Source organism: Lucilia cuprina, chromosome 6 (assembly GCF_022045245.1).
Source record: "Lucilia cuprina isolate Lc7/37 chromosome 6, ASM2204524v1, whole genome shotgun sequence".
NCBI lineage: Eukaryota > Metazoa > Arthropoda > Insecta > Diptera > Calliphoridae > Lucilia > Lucilia cuprina.
Genome location: NC_060954.1, coordinates 33045986 through 33060012, shown reverse-complemented (window position 1 = coordinate 33060012; position 14027 = coordinate 33045986). Strand labels below are relative to the sequence as shown.

The 14027-nt window shown below is 28.0% G+C and overlaps 1 protein-coding gene across 4 annotated transcripts in view; it reads left to right on the top strand.

Annotated features, from left to right (window-relative positions):
• Window positions 1–5922: 5922 nt before the first annotated feature.
• LOC111675363 overlaps window positions 5923–14027 on the top strand; it is a 105855-nt gene continuing 97750 nt past the window's right edge. For 3 of the 4 annotated variants that reach the window (XM_046953679.1, XM_046953683.1, XM_046953681.1), the window contains exon 1: window positions 5923–6727. The gene's annotated coding sequence lies outside the window, so the exon portion shown is untranslated. The remainder of the gene's footprint in view (window positions 6728–14027) is intronic. The other variant, XM_046953680.1, reaches the window with a different exon arrangement.

The window sequence follows — 14027 nt, the reverse complement described above, 5'->3', positions numbered from 1 at the left end:
TTCCATCGTTTCTCGATTTGTGAGTAAAAAGTGTTTCTGTAACATAAAGTGAGAAGAGGCTGCACGAATTACGTTTTTATTGGGAATTTCCAATAAAACAGCTGTCAAAAACACAAAAATTAAAAGAAGAAAAATTTGCCCTTGACAAATTCTAAGTTTATGTCCACGTACTTTTTTAGCATTTCTGTATATCCGAAATTCCTCCTATTTTCTAAAAATTAGTGAACAATATTTATTTTAATCTTAAATAATTATAAATATAACATTACTTTTCATTGTTTCATATACTTAATTCATGTTTAAATTAAATTTTATTTACTTAAACATTTCCTTTTCGCACCGTTTTAAAATGTGAGTTTTTTTTGACAGTTCATGTGAGAAACTTCTCACAAAATTTTCTTACAGAAACTCTTTTACTCACAAATTTCCAATAACTTAAGTCAAAAAACATAAATGACAGATAGTTCTCACAAAATTTTCTTACAGAAACACTTGCATGTGAGAAATTTTATTTTGTTTCAATTCACATTGTTTTTTTTCAATTTCACTGTTTCATGCGAGAAACTTCTCGATGCGAGAGTTACAGAAACAAGGCATAGGATAAGGTAAGAACACATGAAAGGGGACTTTTTGGTTCTTTCTACAAAAGGCACCTTTTGATATTAAGATAAATTAAACAAACAAATTATTTATTTAGAGAAAGAATTCGGTTTATAATTGGTCCTATTAATATCGATATATGACAAAGTCGAAGTTTTTTAATTTATTTACATATCAATGGGGGTCTATTTTATATATTTCTAAAATTGATTATTACTGCCCATCCCAGAACGTATTAGGTCTGAGCAAAAACATATTTAACGAATAATTTTATTTATATTTAAATAGGTATGATACAACAAACACCTGTACAGGGTACACTAAGAAATAAATTATTAAACACCTCAGTACTAAAAAGCGAGCAACAATATTGCTGTAAAGAGTGAAAGAATTCAGTCAGAGCTTTAAAGTTTGAACCAGGGTTGCCGATTTCTATGTAAACGCACAATATATTATTTTTTTTAAATTTATGGCCTTATGTAAATACGATTATTAAATTTAATAATGGTTTACTAATAATAACCCCTGTTAACCTAAAAGTCGTTTTTTGTATAAAATAAAATTAATACATATTATATTAGATTTCACATTAGCAGATTTTCATCACCAAATATTTTTACCCTTCACCTTTGTGAGAAAATTTGTCATTCCATTTTCAATTTCTAAAATATAATTTTCCGATACCAAAAAGTATATTTATTCTGGATCCTTATAGGTAGCGAAATCGATAAAGCTATGTCCGTCGGTCTGTCTGTCCGTCTGTGTGTTTAAGTCGAAGTGATTTTCGTGAGTACTTGGCGTGAAGCCCTATCTCACGGTGGTCATTTTCATACACTGAGCGAGAAAACTAAGCATAAAAGCATCAATTCCCCTCTGTGTATCTCGCACACAGGCTGCAATTTACGTATATGGATGATCCGGTCCTGTCCATATACTCGAGTACTCAAGCTATCTAATTTCTTGCTATAGTAGTTCCGTTGGGGAAGCATGAGTCATGAGTTAGCTCAATCTGACCCCGACAATAATGCCGCACAACCACACTACTGAGATGGCTCTTTTAATCGGCAACAGCACCTAGAGGTACGTAATTGGTAGTCCGAAATACGGATCATATTAATTGACTAAACTTTATTTCAGCGGTCACAAAGACCCAATGTGATAAGTTGAGTATGTTTTAGAGTAAACTCCAAACTCTACGTGGATCCCGAAGGAACCTCAACCAAATGACCAGCTATGACATAGTACTGTGGGCAACTGGCCGCTTTTCAAATCATCCAAGGTCAAGCCAAAGATTAAAATGTAAACACCAGTTTATAGTCTCGGCAGACTAGAGGTATCATGGAAATCAGGTTTTAGAAGACACCAAACATATGCGAGATCCGAATCTTTAATAATTATGTTAGACATACTTTCGAGAAGATTGCTTTTTTAAAAATCGGTCCATAATGACTAAAATATGAGCAAAAATCTGAGACAACCTCTGAAAATTTCATAAAAAAAATATTTTTTTAGGTAATGACAAAAAACCAAAAACAACACCGTGTATTAGAAACAAGTAAGAGTGCTATATTCGGCTGTGCCGAATCTTATATACCCTTCACCATAGTGTATTTTAAACATAATTGATCTTACAGTCTAGTTAATAAAAACATTAAAAAAATTTGAGTCGATTTAAGCCGAATGTTTCGACGGCGGCTCAAGCAACTAAATATAGTTCGGCGGCGGCTAAGCTCCGACTCGAAGCCGGTCGACTTCGACCTCTGATTCATTGCTGGTAAACATTGACGAGACGTAGATTTTGTTTTTGTTTATCGTAAAAAAAATTGTTTTAAAAAGCACTTGGAAAAAATTTGTGTTAGTTTTAAATTTCAAACTTACATTATTCGCATAAAAATTATTGTACAATAACTCACAATCTACTCTCATATAATTGAAAACGTTTTAAATACTTTTTTCTATTCATCAAAAAATATATTTGCAAAACAAAAGGGAAAATTATTTTATTTTAACAAAAAATGCAAATCATATTTTTTTGCTGTGTATACTTTGTATGTTTGAATTCCAAACATACAAAAAAATACACAGCTGAATAAAACCAAATGCATCTACACACACACGTGTACATCTTTTTCTATGTACAGTGTTTTTGTTGCTTTTTTAACAATTTTTTGATGAAATTTTCAGAGGTTGTCTCGGATTTTTGCTCATATCTCCGTTATTTACCGACCGATTTTGCTGATTTTAAATAGCGATCTTCTCGAAAGCATGTCTAATAGAATTATTGAAGATTCAGACATCGCCGATATCTGGGGTCCTCTAAAAACTGATTTCAACAGACAGACAGACAGACAGACGGACAGACAGACGGACATGGCTTTATCGACTCCGCTATCTATAAGGATCAAGAATATATATACTTTATAGGGTCGGAAAATTATATTATAGAAATTACAAACGGAATGACAAACTTATATATACCCTTCTCACGAAAGTGAAGGGTATAAAAATATGGATGTATTTGTTTGGATGTCTGTTGGTTTCATTCCCTAAAGGCATTATTTTGCAGACACTACATTGCAAAATCATATAAATTTTACATGGCGTTTCATTGTCAGCCAGGTGCTTGCTTCGCTGCTATTAGAGGACTTATAGAAGGCTTACATAAAAATGCCTATGAAACGGTCTTTCGTTATAGCCCTATTAGAAGATCTTTCGGTGTATGCTTATAAGAAGACATATAAGGTACAACTAGAAATCTTCAGTCGAAGAATTTGTAGAAAGTTTATATAGAAAATAATTATAAAAATTTTAGGGACATATTCATAATTGTTAGGGAAGATATTATTAATAAATTCGGCATTTAAGTAGTCACATGTGCATTTTAATTATAAAAGCCTGATTTACGTGAACTTTACAACATAAAGTTTTGAAGACTAAGGGTCAGGGTTCATAAACTTTTATCAAAGGTTTACATATACATAAATCAAATTTTCATACAAAATTTGTTCTTTAAACCTTTGATAAATTTTTCTGAGCAAGGCAGTAAATTTTAAATATATCTCTTGGAATCCATTTTGTTCTGTTCGCACATTTGGATGTAGGTTGTTTTCATTGAGTTGTGTATTTCGTTTTGTATGTTTGGATGTCTGTTGTTTTCATTGCCTTGTGTATTTTGGTTTTTGTATGTTTTATTTCGTTTAGCGTTGTTGTTGTTTGATTTGTTATGCTTTTATTGATATAGTAACTATTAACTGATGAAAAAATAAAATATATATAGGGTAAATGCACCTAATGTCGGCATCACCCAGTAGTCGGCATCTTTTACATAAAAATGTAAATAAATAAGAAAAGCTGTACAAATTTATTAAGGTTTGATCTATATTTCATAGAAAATATGGTCTTTTTGCTTTATGAAATGAGTAAATTTAAGTAGGATTACTAATTTCCTCTATATTTGACGTTATTTAGAGACAGCTTTGCAGCATTTGTAGTACTGTCAGTTTTCTTAAAAAAAATTTAGTTTTAGTGCCACCTTAAACAAGTGAATATTTATATGAAATTAAATGATTTATTTGACAAAAATTGATTTAAATGAAAGAAAACAGTTGAAATATTCAATTTAAAGTGAAAAAGTTAGTTAAAAAGATATTTTTTTGTAATTTTAATCGCTGCCGCCATTAGGAACACAATTTTTCATAAATTCTTATTGTCGGCATAGGGGTGCCGACTACTGGGTATTAAGTTCGATCATACGTATTCTATAGTCGGCACTCTAAAATTTATTATTTCTCTATAGAAAATTGGGTATATTACTATGAAAAATTTCTATATAACAATTTTCTCTTCAAAAATTATATGTATAACAGTTATTTTTGTAAAAAAATTTATGTATAACACTTCTCTATAAAAATTTATGTATATTACAATTTCCTCTATAGAAAATTGATTGTACAACATTTGTTTCTATAGAGAATTATGTGTATACAATTTTTTTCTATAGAAAATTTTATGTATAACAATTTTTGATACAAAAAATTATGTGTATATCAGTTTTCTCTATGAAAAATTGTGTGTATACCCTTTTTTTCTATAGAAAATTACTTCTATAATAGCTTTTTCTACGGAAGATTACAATTTTTTACTACAGAATATAATTTTCTATACAAAAAATATGTGTATAACAGTTTTTTCTATTAAATATTTTGCATATTGAAATTTTTTCTAACAAAATTGCTTCTTAACTGTGTTTTACAAAAAATTATGAGTATAACATTTTTTTTTCTATAGAAAATTCCTAGTATGACAATTTTTCTATAGAAAAGTGTTCTTATTATAATATCCTCTACGAAACTTATGTTAAATTTTTTCCTATAGGAAATTGCATATTTTTATAAAAGTTTTTTTTTTAAAAATAGTACATATAACACTTTTCCCTATAAAAAAATTACTTTTTTCTCTAACAAAAAATATAATATTGTACAGAAAATTGCATGTATAACTCTTTTTCTATAGAAAAAATTTTTTATGTATACTTATTACAATTATAATTATGTTTATAACATATTTTTCTACAGAAAAAACGATATTATTACAGTTATTTCTATAGAAAAAATTTAATTAAATATTTTTCTATAAATAAATATGCTTTTTTCAAACAAAAAATCTACTGCCGACTATAGGGACATTTTTTGTCGAACTTAGGAACACTGGTGCCGACTATTGGAAAATGTGGAGTTTTTAACAAAATTTACAAATTACTAAAAACTGGTTATTTGTTTTTCAAAAAAGTTAAATAGATCTAAAACTTAACTAAACACATAATTGAAATAACTAAAAATCATCGTAATAACATTTACCAACTCTTTAGGGGGATAGTTTGAAAAAGAGAAAAAAGTTAAACTGCCGACTATTGGTACATTTACCCTACATATATATAAATTTAATAATATTAATTTTTTTTAAATACACTACGGTGAAGGGTATATAAGATTCAGCACAGCGATATGATCTAGATCTTACATCTGAGAGAGTATTCTGTTAAATCTTTCTTAAAATCCAATACGGTCCTAGATTTAATTTTATCGAATATAACAAATTGAAAACTTCTCAAATAAATTTACTGCAGTTGTCCAACAAAATCTGTCTACTGCGGCAACACTAATGTTTAACTGGTTTACTCTACGTTTGTTTTCTCTCCAAATCTTTAAGACAAGTCGTCGGTCGTTGAACAACCAACTAAAGCTTAGCTTTTGTCTCAGCCAGGTTTGCTCGATTCTGTTGCATTGTTTTTGGCTCACACAGTGAAGCCAAAGTCTAAATTCAAGAGCCAACACACATTTAGTCGGGTTTTATATGTTCGACTGTGATGTAGTGTTTTCAAAAGAAAAGGCACATAAATACAAATATTTCGATAAAACGAAGCGTTTAAAATAAAGAGAAACATAAAATTGAAAAAAGAAAAAAATTCAACAAATTTGTTGAAGTCACTTTAGAAATATTAAAGTGGAATTTTGAAATTGAAACAGTGAAACTTGGTGTCAGAGTGAGTAGTGTCTTAGAGTGATTGTAAATTGGGAGACAGATCTTTCCATCTAAACTAACCATCAAAACGGTCATTATTACTCTAGAGATAATAATTGTTCAGTTTTTTTTTCATCACCCACTTAAAACATAACTGCTATTGCGTTGCTTAAAATATTCCATAAAAATCATTTGAATGACTATTTGGCCATTTAGAAAAAATAATTATACTTTGATTAAAGAATATTTATCAATATAAGAAAAAACAAAATTTCAAAAAGAAAAAATAATAAAAAAAACAAAAATAGTAAAAGTTAAAAACAAAAGAATGAAGAACAAAGTGTTATTTTTCTGATAAAATCATTAGAAAGAAAAACGAAACCTTAAAAAATATTCATATGCAAATAAATTAAAAAAAAAAACAATAGTGAATCTACAAATCAATCGAGCATAAAAATAACAATTCTGAATCAACACCCATAACAACAAAAACAACATTCATACAAAAGATTTGCATCTAATAAGTGCGAATATTTGTGGATTTTATTTGTACGAAAGGAAAAAACAAATCAACTGTAATTTTCACAACAAAACTGAATTGTTTAAAGTAAGTTGTTGTTTACTTTTTTAAATTTTATTTTTACCCTGCAGTTCGATGTGACTAAAACTAATAAGTGTCGTAGGTCATGTGTGTCTAATGATCCCGCATACATGATAGTCACATTAAACTACAATTACAACAGTAAATAAATAAGCTTTTATAGCCATTGCTTGGGGATACATCTGCTGTTACAATTAAATTTTTGTTAAACTACAAAAAAATTTACAAACCAACCTATACATTAAAAAAAAAATGCTGTCTAAAAGTGATACATTGACTCTTCATAAAAATGCTGGGAATTGTTCACTCGCCCACACAAAATGTTGTGTATAAAAAGAGAATCTAGTATTAACAAAACAACAATCGAAAATATACATATTCAAACCGAATTTAAAAATACTTATGAACAAATACAACATTATAAACAAACACCTTGATATGCATCCGTTTTGCGTGTTTAAAATTTCAAACATGAAGATGTATTTAAAAAATATTGTTGCCACTATTACGTTGCACACATACACACGTGCACTACCACCATACTTGTAGATATATCCGAAGACACGATCTTTTGAGGAGTCAATGAAAAAAGTTAAAAAAAAAATCGAAGAAGAGACATACATACAGACATACATACATGATATTATTGTGGTGTTTACCTTTGTTTGTTGTGTCATTCATCCATCTTTTTATCCATCCGTTCAAATTTGGTATAGAAGCAACAATCAATATTTTCTATTAATCAATATAAAATAATTCATACCGGCTTTTGTATACCTTACATACACACTTACATAGTCTGCATAAATTTCATTCATATTCCACACCCTACATCGGCATTACACACATATCTATATGATCCAAATTCATATGTTTATTAACGATGTTAATGTTAAAGATAAATGTTTGTAAGTGGAATATTTAAAGTTTCTTTAAAACAAGGTGTTGTCTGTCGGCTTTTTATTCGAAAAATAATACAACAATACAAAGTAATATAATTTATACAATATCTTGTTTAATTTGAAAGAATAAATCTTCAAACCCATTTACTTAGTTGAATAATAAATTGTGTCTTTTATCAAATGAATCATCATCTTTAAGAGAACAGGACATTAAAAGAATGTATTTAATTTGCAACTGCATACAATTCTACTAACATTATAAATTTATTTTGTATTGGTTATCACAATTTAGGCTTATCAAAAAAATCATTTTTTTTTTCATCAATGTGTACTTAAGGTTTTTATGAAAATCATTCATATACATACATAAATGGCATAGTATCGATTCTCCTTGTAGCCTATTCTTTACCGATTATTCTTTGTATAAGTAGATTCTACTCAATATGATTTGTTGTAATAAACGTACTTCTAAATATCGAATAACTATAGATAATTCGTTAGAGAGATTTGAGCCCTATATTTGTGAAAATTTCAACACTCTAGCTCTTCCCGTTCATATCGTCTAGAATTTCAAAAGAACTTAGAATATATGTATAAAAGACTCACTTTGTATGGAAAACAAAAACGTGTTTTGTTACCCCGTCAAAATTTACCTTGCTTTGTTTTATGATGATTCCTAAAATATTTAATGTCTTGACTGTTCGTGAGCTGGACCGAAATAAAATTATAATTTTTTTTGTATTGAAACAAAATATCTAATATGGGGTATCGTTTAAAATGGGGATTCAGGCCGCGTCCAATAATATGTTAATCATAAATAACCATCTGCTCATAATTGTCATATTCCAAAATATTTTAAATTGTAAAGTTTTTTGCTTGGTTTCAAAAAAATCTTTAAAATGATACCACAGCTCACGAATGGCCATCGATAAACTAAAAATATTTTAGAGATCATTACAAAACATAAAGATTATTTGAAGCTGGGTAAAATATTGAATTTAATATGAAAAATCGTGTCTCCCATACGATATTTTCTTGAAAACTGCCCGGCTCACGATTGGAAAAGCACCATCTTTTGTTTGTCGGTCTAATGTACATATGTATATACTTTCGTGGTCTATATATCAAAATATATCAACCTTTTTTGATGGTGAGTATACAAAAATACATTGATGTTAAATTTGAACTTTAACATCAATGTACACATTTTGGGTAATAAATTGGCGGACTACCAATGGGAGCGTTGCACCTCCTATATGAATAAAATGTACAAAAATTCGTTTATCTGTGCAACTGATAGCTTCTTCAAATTTTTCTACACTCACATAATCTACATAATCTTCAAGAAGTGGTATTTGATTTCAAAATATATAAACGAAAAAGTTTTTTATCCGACTGAACAAACATAATTATTCTTCAGTAATTTGACTTGTTTAAACTTGTATCCTTCAAGATGTAGGTAATTAGTCTAGAATTTAAGTTATGCGTTGCATTTTTTCTATTTATATGAGTGTGTTAATTTAATCTTCGGTTATTATAACTCTTTGTTTAGCCATACCCGCCCTCTTCTAGTTCTACTGTATTTGGTGACTAATTTAAAATTCATACATACTATACATATGTACCTAATATGTAGGCACCTTCAAGAGTGTGGTATCAGACTACTCACGTTGGTTGTTTTTATACCATTTTTGAAACCAACATTTTTAAATAAATTTTTTGTTTGTCAGTTGTGCGTTAGAGTGTGTGTGAGTGTATCTTTAAAATTCAACTCCTACAACTAAACTCGTGTCGAAAAGTCAAAATATTGACTGACAAGAAAGACGTTTATAATAAAAATTTAATGTTAAATAAAAAAGTAATAATATTCCTTTTACGAATATGACGGCACAATCATTGTTTGCAGCAATCAGTCAAGTCAGTCAGTCAGCTAGTCAGGCTAGCAGGCAGTTTGTAAGCAAGCGCAAAAGAATTCCGTATGTGTTTGGAATTATAAATTCGATTTTTTATGGACTTTGGCAGCGTACCAAGAATGTTTCCAATAGTTTTTTTTCACGCATTTTATTTTTAAGTTAAACGCTTGAAAAGTGAAAATGGCCATTGAATCATGATTTCGTAGAAATTATAAAATATTTTTTATACCCGGAAAAAGTTAGCAAAATGTTAATTATATAATAGAAAAAGGTATATTATTGTATTAAATAAAAATGTACACAAACACATATGTACTTATGTATGTACCTATATACATATGTAAATCTATAATATCAGCCAAATAGGAATTAAATATTTACTTACTATCACTTAAAGTTAATCTTTAAAATATAGCCTCGGCAATTTGAACATTCAAAATTATACATTTTAATATGTGCTTAGAACATTTTTTATTTAATATTAGTTTTATAATTCAACAGGATGTTTAATTTTTGATTTGATTTTTTTTTTCGTTTGAAAACACAAATTTAATTTTTATGTTAGAATAAAAATAAATAAATTATTTTTGACAAAACCCAGGCACTTTTACAATAAACAAATAAAAATCAGCTGCCTTGATGATATCACCTTACTTAGTGCATCCTGATCTGGTTCTTATATACATATATGTATAATCAAAAATTTAAGACACCACAAATTAGAATGTATTTTTGAATTCCAAACTACATACTCACAGACATTTTTCTAGTAACCTAACCTAACTAAATGTTAATGAATTTAATATCATTTCTGTTTTATTCATTTCTCTACCAAATACATCTGTGCAAAAAATTTAAACAATATCTCATTATGAGTCATATATAAATAGATGTATTGCAGTAAACGGGGAAGAATAATTTAAAACTCTACAGCCAAGTTTAACCACCTGACAGAAAAAAACAGTTTTTGTTGGCATTCGTAACAACTTGAGATGTATCTGTTGGCTTGTTTATTTGAAACAACCATAAACAACATGACAAATAAACAAACCAAATGTTGATTAATGACCAAAAATTCAATTGTGTATGTGTTTATTTACTGCATACAGTGGGGTCAATAGAGAAATAATTCTAAAGTCTAATTAAACCTTAATTTCTCATTTATAAGCTGTTAGTTAATTTGCAATGGTTCTTTAATTGTAAAAAAATATGTAACTGAATGGTAAAACTCAGCTGCATATTTTTTCGTTCCCATAGCACGAATAAATAGCTGTAATTTTGTTTAAACAGCAATTATAAATCATATTCTCGGTTTTTGAAAAACCCTAAGACGATTGCTAGTCAGCGCGCATATCCGTATGCCTGTTCTTGCCATAACAGCGTCTACAAAAAAGTGTTTTGAAAATAGAATTTATCTAAAATGTTTCCTATTAAACAGAAATATTTGGCATGGAAATTGGGTAAAATCGCCTACCATGCAGTTGTCCGCTAAAGGTCTTTAACAAAATAAACATAAATATTTTTAATATTGATTTTTCATCCTTTCAAGAGGTTTTCGCTAAAATCTTAATTTCTATCGTCATTCATAATGTAAAATATATATACTATACTATATATACTATTTGTGACCTAAAACTTCCAGTTTCACTAACAAAATTAAATTTCTTTAGTTACTAAAAACATAGGCCTACAAATTTTTAAACCAGAGTCAAAAAGTATACTTCTAAGAAATCCTCCATTACATTTGGTATTTGGCATATCCTGTCGTAAAATTTGAGAAAATACCGTTTTGACTCTTTTTTCAAATTTTGTTTTTTATTTCAACTGATATTTTTTACATCCTAAAAGTAAACAAGATCTAAATTTTTAATGGAATGTATGTTTTGAAAAGTTGTCGTCGGAATATAAATCGTACATTCGTTGTGGTATGAATTTCAAATGCTAACTTTTGCGTTTACTACTCTTAAAATTTTAGAGTTATAGGTACAACCATCTAAAAGGGACATATTTTTAGATCTTATTAATTTAATATCTTAAATGATATATTATCTTAAATGACAAAAAAATAAGCGATAATCTTACAGAAAAGTGCCCGATAATATCATTATGACGACCATTTTATTTTCAGGTTTTGAGAACTTTTTTGTTTTGCTAATTTTCTTTTGATCACTATAGCTTAAAAATATAACAAAAAAACCTGTATTGACCACGCCCACTTTTAACAAAAAAATATATATTATTATTTTAAAATGATCAAATATTATTATTAAAATTGTAATTATTGGCATACATTAAAAGGTGTAACTAAATTATTAAAAAATAATTGCGAACAGAGGGCAAACTGTTTGGTTGTGGGCATGGTTATGATAAACATTATGTTAGAATATGTTTTCAATTTGAAGACATTTAAAAAAAATCTATTTAAATTTAATTCATATAACTAGAGTATATAATCGGAGATGCTGAATACTTCAGATCTCGTTCGCTGCAATGGATGTAATCGCCGGAGATCAAGGACTTATTGGCTTAGATAAGCTCGAAAATGCAATCCGATGTTTCAAAATCTAGGCTTTGAATCGGCCAACAATCGGTTTGAAATATGATATTGCCGTAAAACCTTAGTTTGTACTAACTGTCAAATAGAATCGAAGGAACTTAATTTTTACAAGTGGTGTTAGTATGAATTAATATTATTCTTATAAGGCCTTCTCAAAATAAGTGACTTTTATTATTAAACTAAAACATTAAGTCCTATGAAGTTCGATTTACAAAAACCGTTTAAAGATTTTAAATAAAATATCGGTTATGATAGAAGTCTTTTGTTAGAGAATTAAGAATTGTTAGAAATTTAAAATATGAAAAGAATAAATTTGTGCTTCTAATTGAATAACGCAAAACTTTCAACGCAATAAAACTCAAAAATTAATTCATTTAAATAATAATCCGCTTAAATAAATTCACAATCGAAATGATCAGCATCAGTATTTAATTTTTTTTTTGTATTTTATTTGAAAAATCAATCGTTAATTGATATTCGATGTCTTGAGCAAATATTTATAATCAATTAATTGTTTAATCGGTCTACTGTACAACAGGTATTTAAGATTTTAAATTGTAAATTATTCATAAAGATGTACATTCAACAAAGAAGAGAAGTGTAGATTTAAAATATTTGTATATTCAGTTTTTTTCTTCTATAATAATTATACGATTTAAAGATGTAAATTTTATAAATGTTTTATTATTACTGTTGTTGTTATTTTCAAAGTTAACAATTTGTTAAAGTAATATTGTAAATTACGTAGTTCCTTTTTTTGAAATGTTGGCGTTTTTTATAAATATTTATATTTATGAATTGTTAAAGATTTATTATAGATTTTTGAAAAATTTTACAACCAAAGAACACTTGACTTTTAAAGCAGCTTTTATGTTTGAAATATGTTCTGAATATAATTTGTAAATATGTTTGTTATTCGAGGTTATACCGCTATTATTCGTTTTAATAATAAAACATTTCGAAAGATAAGAGAAAACGTTTTCGAAATAATGTTTAATTTAAATATTCATTTTAATTTTAATTCTGTGTAAATAGAATAGAATATTTTCTCTATTTTAAATTTCTATAAAAATAAAAAGTAGATAAATGATGTCATTGTTAGAGATTATTTATGGTTAAATTAATATATTTTGTTGTGTTATTTATATTATTTATAATAATTTATTACTTAAATATTTATAATAAACTTTAAATTATTTTGCATAACAACAGCAAAAAAAAAAAAAAAAAACAAAAAATCTGTTAAGTTTGTACTCACCATTAAATAAATATTTGTGGTTTCTTATTCATTTTAAATGCTTATAAAATTTGTGTAATTTCTGCATTTGCAATTGAAATTTTGTCATTACTATTGATTTTATGTAATATTATTTTTCAAATATTTTTTTCTTCAAGTGCTGTTTGGCATGTAAATTTATAAATTAGCCTAAAAATTACTGTTTGATATTTAAGAGACGACTGCATTTGACATTGACGTGTTGTGATAATTTCAAATGGTATTTTTAAGTAATCGCAGTAAATGTGTTTTGAATTTCTATTTAAAATCATTGAAAAAAAAACAAAAGACTTAAGCTACATGCACAGAAAGTGTAATAGGAATTTTAATCAAAATTATTTGGCCTATTACAATGCAGATATTTATAGTTACATGGACTCTAAATTATTTATACGCATTGGACGTGAGGATTCAGACGTATGTAGATCATGTGGAGAGGACAGTGATACTCTGTCACGATCAGTCATAGAACACATTGTCATGTTGACTAAACAGTTCCTTCTTGGATTTCATCGGAGTTGTATACTCCCCCGACGCATGTCAGGAAGGATCTTCTTATATACGAGGAAAACATATGCTGATATGCGTAGGATCCACTGGATCAGTCCTCGTATTCTGCAACTAAACTACATTCATAGGGACATTCATAGGGACGCCA